Below are 22,733 nucleotides of genomic sequence, written 5' to 3' on the forward strand. Positions count from 1 at the left end.
AGGTTCAGTGGGACTTCATTAAATCCTTAAGCTCTTGCAGCACTGACCCTGTGCGAGCCATTGCCCTAAACTGTCATATTTACTTTCGGGATTTTTTTTTTTTTTTTGGCTGCACCCATGGAATGCAGAAGTTCCTGAGCAAGAGATTGAAGCTGAGCCACAGCAGTGAACCGATCCACAGCAGTGACCCGATCCACAGCAGTGATAACAGCAGATCCTTAACCTGCTGAGCCACCAGGGAACTCCCTACTCTCAGGATTTTTGTGTTCCTCTGAAACACAGAGGAGAAGCCAGAATCCACATCAGGGGTCTGATTGTAGGACCAATATCACATCTCAGAATCAGGTCTTGGACCCAAGTGCACTCTTAGGAATGAGGATCCAGCTGTGAGGATATTCACTGGTAAGAATGCCTTCTTCTGTAATTGAGTTAGGCATATATTCCAAGGCGTATCACTACAATTTGAAGGTCAAAATCCACAATAATGTAATTTCCGAGTACATCGATTCTAATAAATATTCGAGGTCTCAAAATCTTCATGCGGTGCACACATGGAACTTTTCAGTATAAATGAATTTCCCAAATTCAGTCTCACCCAGACAAGGTCCAGTGGAAACAAAAGACATAAACATTTGTGTAAGATAGTCTGTGCACTGTAATTTTCTCTATTATACATTTTATTCATCTTGACCAAATGGCTAGGGAATCTCAGACTAAGACAATTTAATCAAAGAATAGAGGTGAAAATTTGGACAGAACTAACACAGGAAAGAACTGAGATGACACTGTAGGAAAGTGGATGAGAGGAAGAGAGCAGCCCTTCACATGGGCTCTCTCAGGGAATCTTGCATATTCTCATGAAAATCTGTTATTATCCAGACCTTGTGTAGATTCCCATCTCCAAATAGTCACTTTTTTTTCCCAGACAGCTTCTAAGTCCAAAATAAAACTCCACTCACCTGAGTAATTTTTGTTCCAGGATGCTGGACCCAATGTTTATGAGACTTGCCATGGGAGGGAAAAGCTGAACCCTCAGTTATAGGTTTGGTTTTCCTGACCTCATCTCTCTAGAGCTGTGATTATTATGTTACTTCTAGCATCAGTGAAAGTGCTCCAAGAAAAATCTCTAAACATTTTTTTCTTAGCATATTAATTATCCAAATTAATTATGAGTGCTTAAAGAGACTATCCCAAGATGCTGTCACAAGTAACTGGAAGAAAACTCCCTTCAGGGATTTTTTTTCTGAACTCCCTATAGGGATGAGGTTAATTAATTGTGAGGCCTAAAAAGTGAGACCTTAGAGAATAAACATTTGACCCTACCTATATTCTGAAAATCTCTGAGGGGTATATTTCCTAGAAGAGAATGTTCAGATGCCTAAAGGCCTTGATGAATTTCACCTATTTCTATTAAATCTTTGCTAAGAAAAAAAAGAGGCCTTCCCAAGGAGAATATAGGGGAACAGCTAAATAAGGTAGCAGGGGGGTTCCCTGGTGGCTCAGTTTAAGGATCTGGCAGTTGTCACTGCTGTGGCTCTGGTGGTGCGGGTTCAATCCCTTGCCCATGAACTTCAACTTCTCATAGGTGCAGCCAAAAATAAAGGAAGAAGATAGCAGGTATAGACAGAGAATTCCTTATAAAAGGTAAAATAAATTAGATGGGGCTGTGTGATGGAGAGTCTACTTACTATGGACTCAGAGTACATGGGAATGAGGAAATGGAGGAGAGTACAGTTCATATTCTCAATAAGTGTAGTTGCAAAAGAATTACCACGAAGTGAGGAGGTAGTTTAAATATTGATGGGTAAGAGCTAGTAGATAAGAATTTGTTTAATTACAATAAATATGAATTTAATATTCACTAGATCAAGGTTCATTATTAGCTTAGAAAAAAGAGTCGGGTCTATGCATAAGTAAAAAAATTAATCAGTTTTTCTTCTTTTGTCTTTTTAGGGCCACACCCATGGCATATGGAGGTTCCCAGCCAGGGATTGAATCAGAGCTGCAGCTGCTGTGGCTTATGCCACAGCCACAGCAACGTGGGATCTAAGCTGCGTCTGCAACCTACACCACAGCTCACAGCAACTCCAGATCCTTAATCCAATGAGCAAGGCCAGGGATCAAACCTGTGTCCTCATGGATACTAGTTGGGTTCATTAACCACTGAGCCACGATGGGAACTCTGAAATCAATCATAATTTTAAAAAGGGATATGTTACTGTTACATAATTTAGGAAAAAAGAATGAGTATGAAGAGGATTATTCTGAACTGTGGAAGGAAATGAAGGGATACGTCAACAGATGGCTTTCATTTCTTTATGATGCAGGAGACAAGCATGTCTAAAAAGAGGAGAAGCATAGAGATTTGGGGATAATTAATATTTGAAAGCATAGCAGTAAATAATGGCATAAAGAGTTGAAATATAAAACAGAAGAGATCTTTTGGACAGAATCATAAGAGGAGTCCGTTATTGGCAATAAAATATTTATGCTAACACCAATCTACCTAGTTGTGTATTCAGCTGCACAAAACTACCAACATGAAGATAGAGGGGAAAATGGACACTGTATTCAATTAGGTCTTTCTTAGGTCTTTCCAGGTCAAGTTGGGATAACAGACAAATAACAAAATCCCAGAAGGAAAGGTGGAAAGAATATTTATTTTGAAAGGAATAAGAGCTGATAATTGTCTAGGTGTGATTTAAAAAAAAAAAAACAACAACAACAACTCTAAACCTCACAGTACAAGAACTACACTGAAGCTCGTAAAAACTGAATTCCTGAAAACTATATTTAAATACAAGAAAATTCTAATCAGAAATAATGCAGACCATAAGACAATGGAATTATGTCTTTGTAAAGCTGAAAGGCAAAAACAAAACAAAAAAAAAAAACTGTCAACCTAAAATTTTATACCCAAATAAAATATCTTTTTCAACTGAATTTAAAATAACTTCTCTAATGAACAACAACAACAAAAACAAACAAAAAATCAGAGAACGTATCACCAACAGACTCTTAGTATAAGAAAAGTTAAAAGAAGTTCTTCAAATAGGAGAAAAACAATACCAGATGGAAACCTAGACATACAAAAAAAAATATTGAGCACTGGGAATGGGAACTATATAGGCAAATATAATTAAAAAATTTTTTATTTCTTTGAGGCATTATTTTTTTCAGTCCAATCCCTTCCCTTTTTATATTATAGTTGATTTACAATTTTCTGTCAATTTCTGCTCTTCAGCAAAGTGACCCAGTCATACACACACACACACATTCTTTTTCTCACATTATCCTCCATCAGTTCCATCACAAGTGACTAGATATAATTCCCTGTGCTATGCAGCAGGACCTCATTGCTTATCCACTCCAAATGCAATAGTTTGCATCTATTAACTCCAAACTCCCAATCCGTCTCACTCCTTCCCCCTTTGCCTTAGCAATCACAAGTCTATTCTCCATGTCCATGAGTTTATTTCTTTTCTGTAGATAGGTTCATTTGTGCCATATATTAGATTCCAGATATTGAAATATTATTTTTAAAATAGAAATTAGAGAGTGCCATTGTGGCATAGCAGAAACGAATCCAACTGGTATCCATGAGGATGCAGGTTTGATCCCTGCCCTCACTCAGTGAGTTGGGGATCCAGCATTGCCATGAGCTGTGGTGTAGGTCACATACTTGGCTCAAATCACCTGTTGCTGAGGCTGTGGTGTAGGCTGGCAGCTGTAGCTCTGATTCAACCCCTAGCCTGGGAACTTCCATATGCCACAAGTGCAGCCCCAAAAGCAAAATAAACAAATACATAAAATAGAAATTATAACAATGTGCTGTGAAGTTTATAAAATAGGTAGAAGGGAAATATAAAACAAGTGGGGGAATGGAAATATGTTGTAGGGTTATCACGTTATATGTGAAGTGGTCGAATATTATTCAAAGGTAGACTGTGATAAGTTGTCTATTGCAAATTCTATAGCAACAAGACCAACAAAATAAGATATACAACTAATAAGCCAATAGTGGGGATAACAAGAAATCCTTACAAAAAATTAATTAATCCAAAAAAAAAAAAAAAACCAAAAAGGAGGGGGGGATAAACAACAGACAGGGAAAAAACAGAGAGAAAATATTTTAAAAGGTAGATTTAGGAGTTCCCGTCGTGGCGCAGTGGGTAACGAATCCGACTAGGAACCATGAGGTTGCGGGTTCGGTCCCTGCCCCTGCTCAGTGGGTTGACGATCTGGCGTTGCCGTGAGCTGTGGTGTAGGTTGCAGACGCGGCTCGGATCCCGCGTTGCTGTGGCTCTGGCGTAGGCCAAGGGCTACATCTCCGATTAGACCCCTAGCCTGGGAACCTCCATATGCCTCGGGAGCAGCCCAAAGAAATAGCAAAAAGACAAAAAAAAAAAAAAAAAAAAAAAAAGGTAGATTTAAACTCAACAATATCGGTAGTTCCCATTGTGGCTCAGAGGTAGCGAACCTGACTAGCATCCATGAGGACTCGGGTTCCATCCCTGGCCTCGCTCAGTGGGTTAAGGATATGGCATTGCCATGAGCTGTGGTGTAGGTCCACGTGCAGCTTGGATTCTCCATTGCTGTGGCTGTGTTGTAGGCTGACAGCTGTAGCTCGGATTGGACCCCTAGTCTGGGAACTTTCATATGCCGCAGGTGCAACCCTAAAAAAAAGTAATTAATTAAAATTTAAAAATAAAATAAACTCAACAATATCATTAATCACATTATAAATTATGCAAACATTCCAATTAAAAAGCAAAGATTGGAGTTCCCGTCGTGGCGCAGTGGTTAACAAATCCGACTAGGAACTATGAGGTTGCGGGTTCGGTCCCTGCCCTTGTTCAGTGGGTTAAGGATCCGGCGTTGCCGTGAGCTGTGGTGTAGGTTGCAGACGCGGCTCGGATCCCCCGTTGCTGTGGCTCTGGCGTAGGCCGGTGGCTACAGCTCCGATTCAACCCCTAGCCTGGGAATCTCCATATGCCGCGGGAGCGGCCCAAGAAATAGCAACAACAACAACAACAACAACAAAAAAGCAAAGATTGCTGGCTAGATAAAAAAGAAGGACCCAACTGTTAGCTAGACATAAGAAATTAATTTCAAAAATTCATATAAAGACATAGAGAACAACATCCATATGCAAAAAAAAAGACTTGTAGCCATATCTCATACCCTATACAAATATTAACTCAAATTTGATCATAGGGCTAAATATAAAAGTTAAAACTATAAATGTACCAGAGAAACTATTTGCTTCCCAGAGGTAGGTGCAGAGCTCTTAAATAGAATAGAAGAAATACAAATCACAAAAGAAAACTAAAGCCTTCTGTTCTTCAGAATTCACAGTTAAGAAAATAAAAAGGCAAACCACAGGATGGAGGGAAATATTCTACATCCAATACTATACTATATCCAACTGGTGTACAGAATATATAAACAACACTTGCAAATCTTTAAGAAGAGTCCAAACAACTCAACTGAAAAGTGAGCAAAACGTCAAACAGTCACTTCCCAGAGAAGATAAAGAGATAGTCAAGGAGCCCTTGGAAAAAAATGCTCTGCCTGATTGGTCATCAAGGCACCATAAAACCACAGTGAGAGACCACTACTCAAACACTCAAACTGTTAATATTTAAAACATTGATAACGAAAAGCAACTGGACCTCTCAAATATTGCTGGCAGGAACAGAAAATGGTACAACCACTTTGGAGGACAGTTCAGCAATTTTTTATAACGTTAAACCAACATGTACCATACAACGCAACAGTTTTACTTCTGAGTATTTATCTGAGAGAACTAAAAATGTATGTCTACACAAAGACTTATACACGACTTATACACAGCAGCTTTATTCATAAGAGCCAAAAGTTGGAAACAACCCAATGAATAGATAAGCAAATTACACTATATTAATAGAATGGACCAGTGTCAGGCAGTGGACAATGATACAATTGAATGGAATTCTGCTCAAGAATGGACAATTGATTCAATACCATGGATAAATCTCGAAACATTTTGCTGAGTAAATAAGCTAGGCACAAGAGGTTTCATACTGTATGATTCCATTTATGTGAAATTCTGGGAAAGCCACGTCTGTAGTGACAGAAAGCAGATCAGCAGTTGCCTAGTTGTCTGTAACTGGGGAAGGAGGTGGAACTGACTACCAAGGAAAATGACAGAACATCCTGGGGTGGTAGAAATATTTTATATCTCGATTGTAGTGATGGTTGTATGAGCCAAATGCACATTGGTTGAAACTCGTTGACTCATATTCTTAGAGTGGTACCTTTTATTGCATGTGGATTATACCACAATAAAGTTGATTTAAACAGAAAACACAGAAAACATTCATGTTTGGGCAGGATGGAGTAGCTCATGAGGCAATGCTTCTGCTCAGAACAATTAGAAAAGCCAGATCAGTTACTAGAATCATATTTTAAAGGTATCAGACAGAGAAGATTAGCATGGATCCTGCACAAGGATAACACGCAAATTAGTGAAGCGTTCCACATTTTTTTTTTTTTTGTCTTTTTAGGGCTGCACCTGAGGCATATGGAGGTTCCCAGGCTAGGGGGTGAATTGGAGCTACAGCTGCAGGCCTACACCACAGCCACAGCGACACCGGATCCGAGCCACGTCTGTGACTGACACCACAGTTCATGGCAATGCTGGATCCTTAACCCACTGAGTGAGGCCAGGGATCAAACCTGCAACCCCAGGGATCCTAGCTGGATTCGTTTCCGCTGCGCCATAATGGGAAATCTGGAAATAAAGGTATCCGAGAGCTATGAAAGCAACAAGATTAAGGAACTAAAATTCCAAAGAGGGAAGAATCTTCCGACAAATGCTGAGACTCCTCATGTCATTCTAGAGTCTTCTGTGAACTCTGAGGATGGTCCAAAGATGGCAAATCTGGACTTGGCTCGGACATAGGGCCACTGCTGAGATGCAGAGAAACTGGTAGAACTTTTGGAAGTTGTGTGAGGGTGGAGGGATCAACTGGAGATTTGAGGGGCTCCAAGAAACTGATTTCCTACTTGAGACATGTGCTGAATTGCAAAACTTGACCAGGCAGGAGGGTAAATAATTAAGCCAAAATCTTAGAAAACCAGTGTTGAACTTGTGGTATCAGGTACTTAGAAGATAAAGCCCTCTGGGGAGAGGGGCCTTGAGGACAATAGGGCAGATCTCAAAGTTCTCTGGGCTACGGTAATTGCCACTGATGATCGACACTGGATTATTTGTCAATCTAGGCTCAGTAAGAATTCAGATTTTCATCCTGGGGCAAGTCTGCTGCCAGAGTTCAAAAACAAATCCAAGTAGCTTCCTCCTCGAGTTTCTGAATGAACTTTTTTGCCTGGCCCGAGGTATTAACTCAGGCACAGCACGCCCTGGCCCGGAAGCTGAAGCTGACCCCAAAGCCTTCCAGGGCTGAGGCAGTGTCAGGGCCCCACACACAGAAGAACGACAATCGCAGAGGGCACTCATGGTACCCCTGGGAGCAAAGAGCTTCCAATGGTTAGGGCACCCCAAGCGGGACACACAATGGTCAGACAGAACGGGCTAACAGAGCTCTCAGGGTTGCCAGCCCAGCCCGCCTGGTTGGGCTCAGTCCTTGCTTTCAGAGGGAATGCTTGAGGCAATCGGTTCGAAACGGTTTGCTTTTCTATTACACCAGTTGATCTGCCTCATGAGTGTGGACAGAATCTGAAGATGCCATGCACGATGCGTGCAGGAGCCAGGCCACCTGCTGTTGTCGCCTAATGGTTCTGACGGGTGGGGTTGTAGAGTCAACAGTTAGAATTCAAAGCACATGCAGGGTGGGAAAACCACAGAGGCTTTTCTTTAGGAAGGAAAAGCTTCCAGGAGTAGTTTTGAAAAACAAAAGATCATTCATGCCCTCCCTCGGCTCCTGTACTTCCCCCAGATGCTGGGATTTGGGGGTTTTAGTCCCCCTTCATTGTTAACAAAATGAGTGTCTCATTCAGCGGTCATAACTTCACATTGTTTCCAATCACTCTCTACTCTCACTCAGACCTTTCATCTGGAAAAGTTGTGTGAAAGAGGCAAAACCATTTTCATAGAAAAAAATTGGAGTTCCATCATGGTGCAGTGGAAATGAATCTGACTAGGAGCCACGAGGTTGCGGGTTCGATCCATGGCCTTGCTCAGTGGATTAAGGATCCAGCGTTGCCATGAGCTGTGGTGTAGGTTGCAGAGACAGCTGGAATCCCAAGTTGCTGTGGCTGTGGGGTTGGCCGGCAGCCGTAGCTCTGATTGGACCCCTAGCCTGGGAACCTCCACATGCCGTGGGTGTGGCCCTAAAAAGCAAAAAAAAAAAAAAAAAAAAAAGAAAAAAAAAAGAAAAGAAAAAAATTTATAAAACTTAGAATGATGTGTTATGTTCAGAAACTGGTCAGGAAGGAATCCTAAATTTTCAAAAAATTGTAAATGGCGGATGATAATATAAGAATATATTATACATATACATAAGAAGATAAGAATATATGTATACCGATAAACATATATATGTATGTAGGACTGGGTCACTTTGCTGTACAGCAGAAATTGGCACAACAGTGCAAATCAACTATACTTTAACTAAAAATTTTTTAATTAAAAAAATTGTAATGGGTTTACATAACCTCCTACTCTTTTAATCCTGATTATTTATCTAGTCAGTAGTCTAGAAAAGATCAATCCCTTTGTAGGACAGCTGCATTGAATAATCAAACTGCTCCCCTAAGGAGTGTGTACCAAGAGAAGGGTAAAGAAAGTAGAGTCAGACTATCAGCCCAGTGTTGCAAACTGCAACTAATCCAGAAAGCCAAACATAAGTCAGCAGAAATGAGCCATCCCCCAAGAGAGGGGTCGAGGCAGATCAGTCAGGAGTGGGTGGAGAGGTGACTGTCAGTGTGATGTCCTCCAATTTGCAGCTTTGGGGCAGGAATGACAAGTTAGGAATGTGATTACTCTGCATTGGAAATACAGAGCTGACACGGACATGGAGAGCTGACTTGTGGTTGCCAAGGGGGAGCGGGAGGAAGTGGGACGGACTAGGAGTCTGAGGTTAGTAGATTCAAACTATTGCATTAGGAGTAGAGGAGTTCCCGTCGTGGCGCAGTGGGTAACGAATCCAACTAGGAACCATGAGGTTGCAGGTTCAATCCCTGGCCCTGCTCAGTGGGTTAACGATCCGGCTGTGAGCTGTGGTGCAGGTCGCAGATGCGGCTCGGATCCCGAGTTCCATAGGCTGGCGGCTACAGCTCCGATTCGACCCCTAGCCTGGGAACTTCCATATGCTGAGGGAGCGGCCCAAGAAATGGTAAAAAAAAAAAAAAAAAAAAAAAAAAAGAAAAAAAAAAAAAAAAGGAGTAGATAAGCAATGAGGTCCTGCTGTACAGCACAGGAAACTATATCCAGTCACTTGTGATAGATAGAACATGATGAAAGATACTTTGAGAAAAAGAATATATATACACACATGTATGTGTATGTACAACTGGGTCACTTGGCTATACAGCAGTAATTGGCAGAACACTGTAAATCAAATATAACAAAAAATTTAAAAAAATAAAAAATAGAAATACAGAGCTGATCAGGAGCTCAATTTTAGATAGTTCTGTCAGAGAATAAGCCCTTTCCTGTAGGCACCTGTGCGTGACCCAGATGGTACAGCCAGCATGCACGATGTTGTCACAGTTCTGGCCCCCACAGAGGGATGCCCTAAATCTGCAATGTCCTGGAATCTGAGTTCTATTTATTGAGCTATAGCTGCTTTCAATTCAGCAGAGTTCATGGCAAGTTTTCACTGAGATAGGACTGAGCAATTGGGATCTGATAATTCGTAATTTTTAAAAAGCTAATGGATTTCTTCAGCCACAGCAAAGACATGACAGAACCAGACAGCATGTTTCAAGCCTGAGTGACAAGCAAGTTTTCCTAAGGCCTTTTTATCTTGTCAAACTTGGAGTCCAAATTGACCCACCTAAAATATGCACCTCGGGTCCGAAGATCAAGAATCTAAGAATCAAATCTAAGAACTGTCAAATATATTATTTCACAAGAGCTCATTAGCAAACTGAAAACTGCTTCTGCAAAAACTGCAATTATCATAGCAAAAAATCATCACCTGTGGAAATGTTCTATTTCCAATACTCAAAAATTTTAATTCTAATCCACCCATCAGAGGCAAAAAAGCAAGGAGTATGTGTCCTAGAAACAGTTTTCCTTCCAGCTTTTCCTGTAAGGATGATCCTCTAGCATTTATGAAATTAAAAATATTTAACATTTTTGTCTTTTTTTTTTTTAATCTTTTTAGCTGCACCTGAGGCATATGGAAATTCCCAGGCTAGGGGTCCAATCTGGGCTTTAGCTGCCAACCTACGCCACAGTCACAGCAACGTGACCAACACCACAGCTCATGGCAACGCCAGATCCCTAACCCACTGTGCAAGGCCAGGGATCGAATCCATGTCCTCAAGGATACTAGTTGGGCTTCGTTAACAACTAAACCACCACAGGAACCCCCTTAAAAGCATTTAACATTTTATATCAATTTTACCATACATCCATATGCAAGAGTAACAAGATACAAAGCAATTAAACTATCTCCCCTTTTCCCTCATTGAAATGTTATGCAAACCTCTAGTATAAATTTAGCATTTACAAGGTTAATGTTATAGCTTTCAGGAAAAATCATGGCTGGAATGCAAGTGAAGAAGAACAAGAAAGTTTTAGGAGACTGTTCTCCTCTTCCTGGAGGAGAAAACAAAAACCAGAAACATCACTCAGGCTGCATTTTCCCTCCCTACTTTAACCAGCATGGTCAAAAGCAGCCAGAGCATCCAGTGAGTCAACTGTCCTAGAGATGATCTATTATTTTCATATTCCATAGGTTACTTTTGCCTCTCACAACACACTACAGCTCAGTGCTGTCATACCATGGATGACTCCACAGTCACTTAGGAACCAAAGTTTCATCATATCCCACCCTTTCATCTTCTTTTCCCAAACAATGTTTTACTAAAGTCCAGTGAGTCAGGGAAGTCAGGCTAGGGAGTCTAGTAATTCCCACTTCTGACATCAAATGTATCAGAGGTCCCCTATGCACCTGCTGCCTCCAAAGGAGTCACAGGCTGCCTGGCCCCCTGTGCACCTGCTGCCTTGAGAGCAATTGCCAGAGGGCTGTTCATACATAGAGATGGAGTTGAAACCACAGCTGATCCCTAAGTACCCTCCCACTAAGGAGGAAGAGCTGAAACCTCTCCTCCTGGCTACATGAACCATGGATTTACACCTCTATTGCTGAACTTACAAAGTCAGTGCTGGTGGAATATCTGAATGAGGACTCCTCCTGAAGCTGAAAGGGGTCTGGCTTTACTAGCTGTGGGCTTTGTGGGTGGTTGTACACATGGCTTGGACAAGGCCAGAGTCTGAGCTGATTCCATAGCTCCTACAGCGGGCCCAGGAGCATGAGCACTGCAGCCCTGGGTCCTGACCTTAGTGGATCAGCACTGATGGTCAGGTGGAAACAAGGCCTGAGAGACACCAGGGAAATAACCAAGATACATATGGGTAAGGTGGGGCTGAGAGCAGTACCAACAACAGTGTACACTGTGAACCCCCACAACACACGAAAGAACACACTCACAGAGGAACATCTCTGGGAAAATATTCAGTGGCTCCTCTCCCAGTGGGGGCACTCCAATCCCCTGCCTCACACTGCAGATGAGAAATACAGCTCAGAAACAGATCTGGGGGCTTCTACTCAAACAACCAGGGAACAGACCCTACCCCTTACAGGATCATGACAACCACAGAGCAAAAGACTACCCAGCTCAATATCCAGGGCAGGCTTTGGTCACCACAACATCAGTCACATCTCCTAACAAGAGGACAGCAGCCAGCATGCACTGAGAAAAGAGGTGGCAGGCATCCAAACTAAAAAAAGCCCTAGAATCAAAAAGAAAAAAAAAATTTAAACCCAGGCAGGCTCCCTAAAGTCGTATGGAGCTGACAGCCACCTCTAAACACACTCCTTGACAAGGCCCTGGCCACCAGAGGAACAAGACCCAGCTCCACCCACCAGTGGGAAGACATCAGTCCCTCCAACCAGAAAGCCTGCACAAAGCCCTGAACCAATGTTTCCCAACAGAGGGAAGACACCAAAAGCAGGAGCAACTAACACCCTGCAGCCTGAAGAATGGAGATCACAAACATAGAAAGACAGACAAAATGAGACAACGGAGAAGTATGTTTCAGACAAAGGAACAAGACAAAACCCCACATTAACAACTAAGTGAGGAGGAGATAAGCAATCTACCTGAAAAAGAATTCAGAGTAATGATCGTAAGGATCATCCCAGAGCTCAGAAAAAGAACGGAGGCACAGATTGAGGAGTTACATGAAATGTTTAACAAAGAGCTGGGAGATTTAAAGAGCAAGCCAACAAAGATGAATAACACAATATCTGAAGTGAAAAGTACACTAGAAGGAATCAACAGCAGGATAACTGAGACAGAAGAATGAATTACTGAGGTGGAAGACAGGAGAAAAAATTGCTGCCATAGAAAAGAATAAAGAAAAAAGAATGAAAAAGGAGGACAGACTAAGAGACCTCTAGGACAACATCAAATGTACCAACATTCACATCATAGGGGTCCCAGAAGGAGAAAAGAAAGGACCTGAGAAAATATTTGAAGAGACTATAGCCAAAAATTTCCCTAATATAGGAAAGGAAACCATCAACTAGAGGAAGCCCAAAAAGTACCATATGGGATAAGCCCAAGGAAAAACACATCAAGACACATGTTAATCAAACTGATAAACATTTAATACATAGAAAAAATATTAAAAAGCTACAAGGGAAAAGTAACAAATAACATACAAAGGGAATCCACATGAGGTTATCAGCTGAATTTTCAGCAGAAACTCTACAGGCCAGAAGGGAATGGCAAGATATATTTAAAGTGATGAAAGGGAAAAACTTCATCCAAGAATATTTTACCCAGGAGTTTCTGCTGTGGCACAGTAGGTTAAGGATCCAGCACTGCTGCAGCTGTTGCATAGGTTGCAGCAATGGCTTGGATTGATCCTTGGCCTGGGAACTTCCATATGCCATGGATGCGGGGGTCAGGGGGGGAGGATAAGCAACTCAAATACAACACTAAAGATAGTCATCAAATCACAAGAGAACAAAGAAGGAAGGAAGGGAAGAAAAAGTCCAACAATAACAAATCCAAAACAATTAAGAAAATGGGGGAGTTCCCATCATGGTTCAGTGGTTAACAAATCTGACTAGGAACCATGAGGTTGCAGGTTCAATCCCTGGCCTCGCTCAGTGGGTTAAGGATCCAGTGTTGCCGTGAGCTGTAGTATAGGTCAAAGATGCAGTTCGGATCTGGCATTGCTGTGGCTGTGGTGTAGGCCAGCAGCTGCAGCTCTGATTGGACTCCTAGCCTGGGAACCTCCATATGCCATGGGTGTCACCCTAGAAAAGACAAAAAGACAAAAAATTAAAAAATAATAAAAAGAAGACTGATGTTGGTATAACTATAGACATGGAAAAGTGGAATTAAGAGTCTAAAAATAAATCCATACATCAATGGTCAATTTATTTCTTTTTATTTTTATCGAATTATAATCAGAACATACATTATTATATTAGTTTCATGTGTATAACATAGTGATTCAGTATTTTTATATATTATGAAATGATCACAACAATAACATCAGTTACCATCCATGTAACAAAGTTGTTACAATATTACTGACTATATTCCCTATGTATACATTATATCCCCATGACTTTATTTTGTAGCTAGAAGTTTGTACCTCTTAATCCCCTTCACCTATTTCATCCATCTCCCCACCCTCCCTGCCCTTTAGCAACCATCCCATTTGTTCCCTGTATCTATAGTCTGTTTCTGTTTTTCATTTGTTTTGGTTTTTAGATTCTGATGTAAGTGAAATTGTATCGTATTTGTTTTTCTATGCCTGAACTACCATAAAAAAAGAATGAAATCTTACCATTTGTGGTGACATGGATGAACCTGGAGGATTTCATGTAAGTGAAATAAATCAAACAAAAAAAAACAAATATGGTAAATTTATCTTTGACAAGGATACCAAGACAATTCAATTAGGGGGAAAAATCATCTTTTCAACAAATAGTGCTGGGACAACTGGATATCCATATGTAAAAGAATGAAGATGAACCCCTACCTCATACCATATAAATATTAACCCAAAATGGATCATAGACCTAAATGTAAGAGCCAAAATATTAAATTTATTTTTACTTTTTATTTATTTATTTTTATTTTTTGTCTTTTTGCCATTTCTTGGGCCACTCCCGCGGCATATGGAGTTTCCCAGGCTAGGGGTCTAATCGGAGCTGTAGCCACCAGCCTATGCTACAGCCACAGCAACTCGGGATCCGAGCCGCGTCTGCAACCTACACCACAGCTCACGGCAACACCGGATCATTAACCCACTGAGCAAGGGCAGGGATCGAACCCGCAACCTCATGGTTCCTAGTCAGATCCGTCAACCACTGCGCCACGACGGGAACTCCTAAAATATTAAATTTAAAAGAAAAATAGGCACCGTCTTCATGAGCCTGGATTAAGCAAAAGTTTCTCTGATATGACACCTAAATCATAAGCAACCTAAGAGAAAAAGGTTAATTGGAAGTAAAGTTTTAAAATCCTGTGCTTCAAAAAACACAGTCAAGAAAATTAAAAGACGACCCATAGACCAGGAGAAAACATTTGCAAATCACGTATGTGATTAGGGTCTAAGATTTAAAAACCACAAAGAACTCCCACAGATCAACAACAACAACAACAAAACATTTTAAAACCAGCAAAGAATTTGATTAGACGTTTTTCCGATATAGAAATGGTCAACAGGCACATGCAAAGGTACTCAGAATAGTTAGCCATCGGGGAAATGCAAATCAAAACCACAGTGAGCTACCGCTTCACACCCACTAGGACAGCTATCATTAAAAACTAAAACGTAACAGGTGTTGGCAAGAATGTAGAGAAACTGGAACCCTTATACACTGCTGCTTGGAATGTAAAATGGTACAACCACTTGGGAAAGTTTAGCACTTACTGAAAAAGTTAGTGCTAGCATATGATTCAGTGACTCACGTGATTCCTAGGTACACGTGTTCAAACAAAAATTTCTACACAAACGTTCACATCAGTGCTTATTCACAAGAGCCAGAGAGTGGAAGCAAGTCAAATGTTCATCAACTGATAACGGAGAGGGGAAAAAATGCACTATATCCATGCCACTGAATACGATTCATCCATAAAAAGGAAAGAAATACAGATACATGCATCACATGGATGAACCTGGAACAAATTACACTAAATGAAAAAGGCCAAGGACAACGTGAGAAAAAGAATGTGTATGTGTGTGGTTAGGTCATGTTGCTGTGTAGTAGAAAACGGACAGAACACTGTCAACCAACTATAATGGAAAAAATAAAAATCATTTAAAAAAGAAAACTAAAAAAACGAACAAAAAGTCCAGACACAATTGATTCCATTTATAAGAAGTGTCTAGAACAGGCCAATCGATACAGACAGACAGTAGAGGAGTGGTGCCCGGGGGGGCTGGCAGAAGGCAATGAGAAGTGACCTAATGGATTCGGGGTTTCTTTTAAGGGTGGTGTAGATGTTCTGGAATGATATACAGTTGACCCTTGAACAACATGGGTTTGAACTGCATGGATCCACCTATGCACAGGTTTTTTTTTTTTTTTTCAATACATACCTTCAGTACTACAGACCCAAAGTTGGTTAAGTCCATGGATACAGTACCACAAATAGGGAGCGGTAACCATGGAACTTGAGCATCCTCGGATTTTGGTGTCTATGGAGTCAATTCCCCATGGAGACCAAGGGGTGACTGTTGCAGCAATGGTTGCACAGTTCTGTGAATATTCTTTTTTTTTTTTTTTTTTTTTTTTTTGTCTTTTGTCTTTGTAGGGCCACACCGGAGGCATATGGAGGTTCCCAGGCTAGGGATTGAATTGGAGCTCTGACTGCCTGCCTACACCACAGCCACAGCAACGTGGGACCGGAGCAGGGCTGTGACCTACACCACAGCTCACCGCAACACCAGATCCTTAACCCACTGGGCAAGGCCAGGGATCGAATCTCACGGTTACTAGTTGGGTTCCTTAACAACTGAGCCACGATGGGAACTCTTCTGTGAATATTCTAAAAACCACTGAATTTCCCACTTTAAAATGGTGAATTTTGGAGTTCCCTGGTGGCCTAGTGGTTAAAGGATCTGACATTGTCACTGCTGTGGTGCAGTTTGATCCCTGGCCGGTTCCGCATGCTGTGGATATGGCCAAAAAAAATAAAAAGGTGAATTTTATGGCAAGTGAATTACATATTAATTTTTAAAGAAAAATAACTATAATGCAAGTATAATGATAAATAGCAACTGATGTTGAGTCTTGGGATAAAGAAGATGATAAGGGGGACTGCATTTTCTGATAATCTGGAGGTGCCTGCCGATCCCTCAGCCATGAATGCAGGCCCAGTATTGCTGGATCTCCTGCTTAATTATCAAAAGACCCAGAAGTTTGAACTTTTTTATGTGAAATATCCCACCGTGTAAAATAATGATAACTACTATCAACTATTCAATTAGGAAGAAATTATAGGAGTCACTTGTGGTGCAGTGGGTTAAGGATCTGGCATTGTGACTGCAGCAGTTCAGCTCACTGTTGTGGTGTGGGTTCATTCCCTGGCCCAGGAACTTCCACATGCCATGGGTGCAGGAAAAAAAAAAAAAAAAAGGAAAGAAAGAAATTAAAATGTGGGCCAAGTGAAATATATCTGCACTTTGCTATACAGCAGAAATTGACACAACAGTGTAAATCAACTCTACTTTAATTAAAAACATAAAAAATAAATATCTGAGGCGGGATTCTATCACAGTCTCCCAATTTGTCACCTGTGGGTTTTGTATCTCGAAGAGTTTCTGTATGGTTTAGTATCAGAAACAGAAACACCAACAAGAAAGCATAAATCACCCATGATTCCATCGCGTGTTTGGGATTTATGTAAACAAGAAATGAAAGTCTGCCCATTCCAACTACAAGAAGTAATACAATAATACCTGTTAGGCATATCTGGTGCGTATTTCTCCAGACTTTGTTTCTATGAACAATCTTTATAGATGTATATAAAGAGAAAAAACCATATGCGCACATTACTTTTTATTACATATGGGGTCATGCTAAGAAAATTTACATAAATGCTGATTTTTGGCTTTACGAGATGTCATGGGTTTCTTTCCAGATCTGCATATTCAATTCTACCTTGTTCTCTTAACAGCCTCGTAGTATTCTATATTCTTTAACTACAATTCTTAGCCAGTCTTATACTGAGAGCCACTTAGGCTGTTTGCAATGTTTTTGCTATTAGAAAATTAACTGCAGTAGTTCCCGTTGTGGCTCAGCGAGTGATGAACCCGACGAGAAGGCAGCTTCCATCCCGGGCCTCTCTCAGTGTGTTAAGGATTGCAAGCTGCAGCATAGGTTGCAGATGCAGCTCAGATCCAATATTACTGTGGCTGGGGTGTAGGCCAGTAGCTGCAGCTCTGATTTGACCTCCAGCCATAAAAAGACTAAATAAATAAATAAATAAATAGAAAAGAAGCACTCTCCGTAATTAAACATTTGATCTGAGCAAAATTACTTTACAGCTTTTCTTTTATCATACAACTTTTAAGACTGAATCATGAAGAAATAGAAAATCTGAATAGATCAATCACCAGTAAAGAGATCAAAAGAGCAATCAAAAACCTTTCAGGAATTCCCGCTGTGGCTCAGTGGGTTAATGATCTGGCCTTGTCTCTGTGGCAGCACAGGTTTGATCACTGGCCTGGCACCCTTGGTTAAATGATCCAGCATTGCCACAGCTGTGGCACAGTTCACAGCTGCGGCTTGGATTTGATCCCTGGCCCCGGAACTTCCGTATGGCCGTGGGTATGGCCGAAAAAGAAAAAAAAATTTTTTTAAAAAGGAGTTCCTGTTGTTAATCAGCGGTAACAAATCTGACTAGTGTCCATGAGGACGTGGGTTCGATCCCTGGCCTCGCGCAGTGGGTTAAGGATCCAGCCTTGCTGTGAGTTGTGGTGTAGGTTGCAGACGCGGCTCGGATCTGGTTCTTGCTGTGGCTATGGTGTAGGCCAGCAGCTACAGCTCTGATTAGACCCCTAGCATGGGAACCTCCATATGGAAAAATACATATATATGATAATAATGCCTTCTGTTATAGTTATTGTAAAGAATATCAATTATGGTGCAAACAACAAGAATAACAAAGCAAATGGTTTAAAATAATAATGGATTTAATTGGTTATCTCACTTATGAGCAGGCCCTATGTAGGCCAGCCTCCACTATAGTTGAAACAGTCCCAGATATATTTCTGTATTTATTCCTTTTTATACAGAGTCAGGGGAAGGAAAGGAATACACAATAATAAAGCAAAAGTTACCCACGTTCTCTCATCTCTTTGTTAACTATGCAAAGCAATCAGTAAGCGTTTTCTAATCTCAATCCCTAGAGGTAATTACTGCTTAGAATTCATGGCATATTTTTTCAGACTTTTTTTTTTTGGTTGCCCCCAATCCAAGGCCAGGGATTGAACCCACACTGCAGTTGCAGCCCATGCCAGAGCTGCAGCAATGGGGGATCCTTAACCCACTGTGCCACATAGGAAATCCCTATTTTTTCAGACATTTTTCCCACCCACCTATGGACAACATCTATCATCTGCGAGTGTTACAGATAGATGTACCAAGATATTTTAACCAAAATAAAATCATGCTGGAGTTCCCGGCGTGGCTCAGCAGAAACGAATCTGACTAATATCCATGAGGATGCAGATCTGACCCCTGGCCTCACGCGATGGGTTAAGGATTCGGTGTTGCTGTGGCTGTGGTGTAGGCTGGCAGCTACAGCTCCAAATGGACCCCTAGCCTGGGAACTTTCATATGCTCAGGGTGCAGCCCTAAAAAGACAAAAAAAAAAAAAAAAAAGATATTCTAGAATTAGCTAGCGGTGATAGTTGCACAACACTACAAATGTACTTAATGCCACTGAGTTGTAGACTTTACAATGGTTAAATTGGCCGACGGTAAAATTTTGTATAATGCAGATTTTACCACAATTATATATATATATATATATATCCCCAAAGGACAGAGCAAAAGGTAAATGAGGGAAGACAGGTGGATGGCGAGAAGAAGGGGTGGGGACTGGGGCAAACTGAAAAGGTCTCTGGTGATCTCTATTCAGTTCAGTCGATGGTCACCACGGAGGAACGTGGGCCCCGTGACACCAGATTTTAGAATTGTTCAAGATAAGACAGTAATGAGGATTTCACGTGAAAACCACCAATGTGGGTATTGCCAAGTAAGCGCAGTTTTAAGAAACAGAGAGCGGGGTTCCCGCTGCGGTGCACCGGGATGGGCGGCGGCTCTGGAGCCCCAGGACGCAGGTTCCATCCGTGCCCGGCAGAGTGGGTTCAGGGAACTCCATACGCCTCCGGGCGGGGGAGGGGGGGGGTAAAAAGAAAACAAACCAAAAAAAAACCAAAAAAACACCCAGAAGGTGGGCCTGCAGGCCCCCAACTTACGACGCAGGCATCAGATTACTTCCTGGGTTCAACCAGCCCCGTCTAGGACTGTGGTGTAGAGGGACAGGGACCAGGCACAGGGAGGTGTCCTGGGCGGGTGACTCACTCTGCCAAGGGTATAAGTCAACTCATGGACTGCAGAAAACAGCGGGGCAGCCGCTGGCGCACAGAGCCCCTACGTGTGGCTGCATTAGGCGTCAGCGAACACTGGCTCCTCCCACTTCTGCAGCAGGGGCCCTCATTTCCGTCCCCATTGATGGCCCACACGACTAGCTTTGTCCCAGGGAGGAATGTTCGCAGACCCCTAGGCTTGGCTCTCTCTCGCTCTAGGGATGGGCCCTTGAGAAAAGTATGTCCCTGTCACCCTGGACCACAGAATGAACACATAACAGAATAAACGTGACTCCAACCCGCAGCCCCGACCCGTGCCCAGTGAACACGGGGACAGTCACAGAGTCACCCACGGAGGCTCCCTCAAGATCAAACACACTGCAGTTGACCTCAGTCCAGTGACCATGAGGCTAGATGTTTGCTGAAGCCACTGAAGTTTGTGGGTAAATTATTAAACGGAATTATTGAGCCAGTATCTGACTGATAACACCAAGTGATCTCTACATTCTGCCCAAGCCCCAATTCTGCGCTTCTCAAACTTTGTGGCATCAGATACCCTAATCTTTAGAGTAGATAGCTGTCTTCACCTGCTTAAAAACTACTGCGGACCTCAGAGCTTTGACTTATATTTGACTTATATTAAGTCAATATATTATAATATTTGACTCATATTAACTATTTACTATATTAGGGAATACAATTGAGAAATTTTTTAAATGCAAGAGTAGTACTAAACAACATTAGCCATCAGGGAAACACAAATCAAAACTACAGTGAGAGGAGTTCCTGTTGTGGCACAGTGGAAATGTATCTGACTAGGAACCATGAGGTTTTGGTTCAAGCCCTGGCCTCGCTCAGTGGGTTAAGGATTTGGTGTTGCCATGAGCTGTGGTGTAGATCACAGACGCAGTTCAGAACCCGAGTTGCTGTGGCTCTGGTGTAGGCCAGCGGCAATAGCTCCTATTAGATCCCTAGCCTGGGAACCTCCATATGCCACAGGTACGGCCCTAAGAGGACACACACAAAAAAAAAAAAAAAAAAAACAAAAAACTACAGTGAGATACAGAGTTCCCACTGCCATGCAGTGAGTTAAGAATCCAACTGCAGTGGCTGGGGTCTCTGTGAAGGTGAGGGTTCGATCCCTGGCCCAGCACAGTGATTTAAAGGATCAGGCATTGCCATTTGCCACACTTGTGGCATAGGTCAGCGCAGCTGCAGCTCAGATTCAATCCCTAGCCCCAGAATTTCCATATGTTGTGGGTACAGCCATAAAAATAAAAAGTAAAAAACAAACTACAGTGAGACAGGAGTTCCCTGGCAGTTCAGCAGGTTAAGGAACTGGTGTTGTCACTGGTGTGGCTCTGGTTACTGCTGTGGCATGGGTTCAGTCCCTGGCCCAGGAACTTTTGCATGCTATAGATCCGGTGTTGCTGTGCACTGTGGCGTAGGTCGAAGACACAGATGGGATACTGTGTTGCTGTGGCAGTGGTGCAGGCCAGTGGCTACAGCTCCAATTTGACCCGGAGCCTTGGATTCTCCATATGCCACATGTGTGGCCCTAAAAAAAAACTCCAGTCAGGCTGGTAGTTAAGTTAATATGGTACCAATGTTAATTTCTTGGCTTTGATTATTGTACTATAGAATTAATATCAGGGGAGCAGGGTAAGAGACACACAGGAATTCTCTATACTATCTGCAAAATTTCTCCCTAAGTCTATACCTAGCATTGCAGCTTCCAGCTCACTCTCTCCAGGCCCACTTGCTCTGAGGAGAAGCCAGACGCTTGTCATGGGGACACTATGGAGGGGGCCACATGGTGAGAAACTGAGCCCTCTTGCCCACAGCCAGCATGGTCTTCCAGATGAATGAATGAGCCACCTTGGAAGAAGATCCCCCGGTCCCAGCCAAGCCTTCGGATGCATGAGGCCCCGTCAGTGAGGATGAGCCAAGGCTTGGAGCCAAAACCATCCAGATGAGCCACCCTCCAATACCTGACTCACAGAAAGCCGCGTGTTATCCCTTAGAGCAGCTTTTTTTAGAGAAAATATTGCTGTTTCGAACAGTGGCCACCAGATGGCGCCTGGATTCCAAGGTTGGAAACAAAACGGCTGCCACTATTACAGAAGAGGTCAAGGCCTCAGTTTATTTATAAAGCCTAATAAAAATGTCACCGGGAGTTTTTTCCCTACAGCTAGACAATTTGATTATAAGGTTCATTTGGAAGTGCCATAGGCAAATATGTAAGGGGAAAGCTGAAAAAGAAGGGAGAAGAGGAGAAGGAAAAAAATAAGGGAATAGCTCTACCAGATATTAATAACAATTTTTTAAAAATGTGTTGGAGCTTCCATTGTGGCGCAGAGGATTAAGGATCTGGCTTTGAAGCAGCTGTGGCGTAGGTCCCAGCCACGGCTCCACTTTCAACCCCTGGCCTGGAAACTTCTACATGTAGTGGGTGTGGCCAAAAAAGAATGAATGAATGAATGCATACATACATACATACACAAGTAAATAAATAAATGTGCATCAGTAAATATACAGATCAAGAGAAGGATTAGAAAATCTGAAACAGAAACAATTGCCTATGGAAATTTATTTCATCATCATATAATAGTTTTTAATTTAGGAAGGGACTTTGGGGAAGTTTTTAATCTAGTAGTGTTGGAGCAACTAGATAAACAAAAAGAAAAGCTTGAGTCCATTCCTCACCCTGGATACCAGATTAAATTCAAAATGTATCAAAGACTTAAGTGGAAAAATGTAATCTCATAAACACTGGTGAGTCTCCTAATGACTGAGGAGGGGAGTAAATTTGCCAAACTGTTAATCAAAATTCAGAAGCAATAAAAGGGGCGCTTGTGTCTCAGCAGTAATAAACCCAACTAGTATCCATGACATCTCGGATTCAGTTCCTGGCCTTGCCCAGTTGGTT

This window comes from Sus scrofa, chromosome 6 (genome assembly GCF_000003025.6).
Source record: "Sus scrofa isolate TJ Tabasco breed Duroc chromosome 6, Sscrofa11.1, whole genome shotgun sequence".
In the NCBI taxonomy this organism is placed as follows: domain Eukaryota; kingdom Metazoa; phylum Chordata; class Mammalia; order Artiodactyla; family Suidae; genus Sus; species Sus scrofa.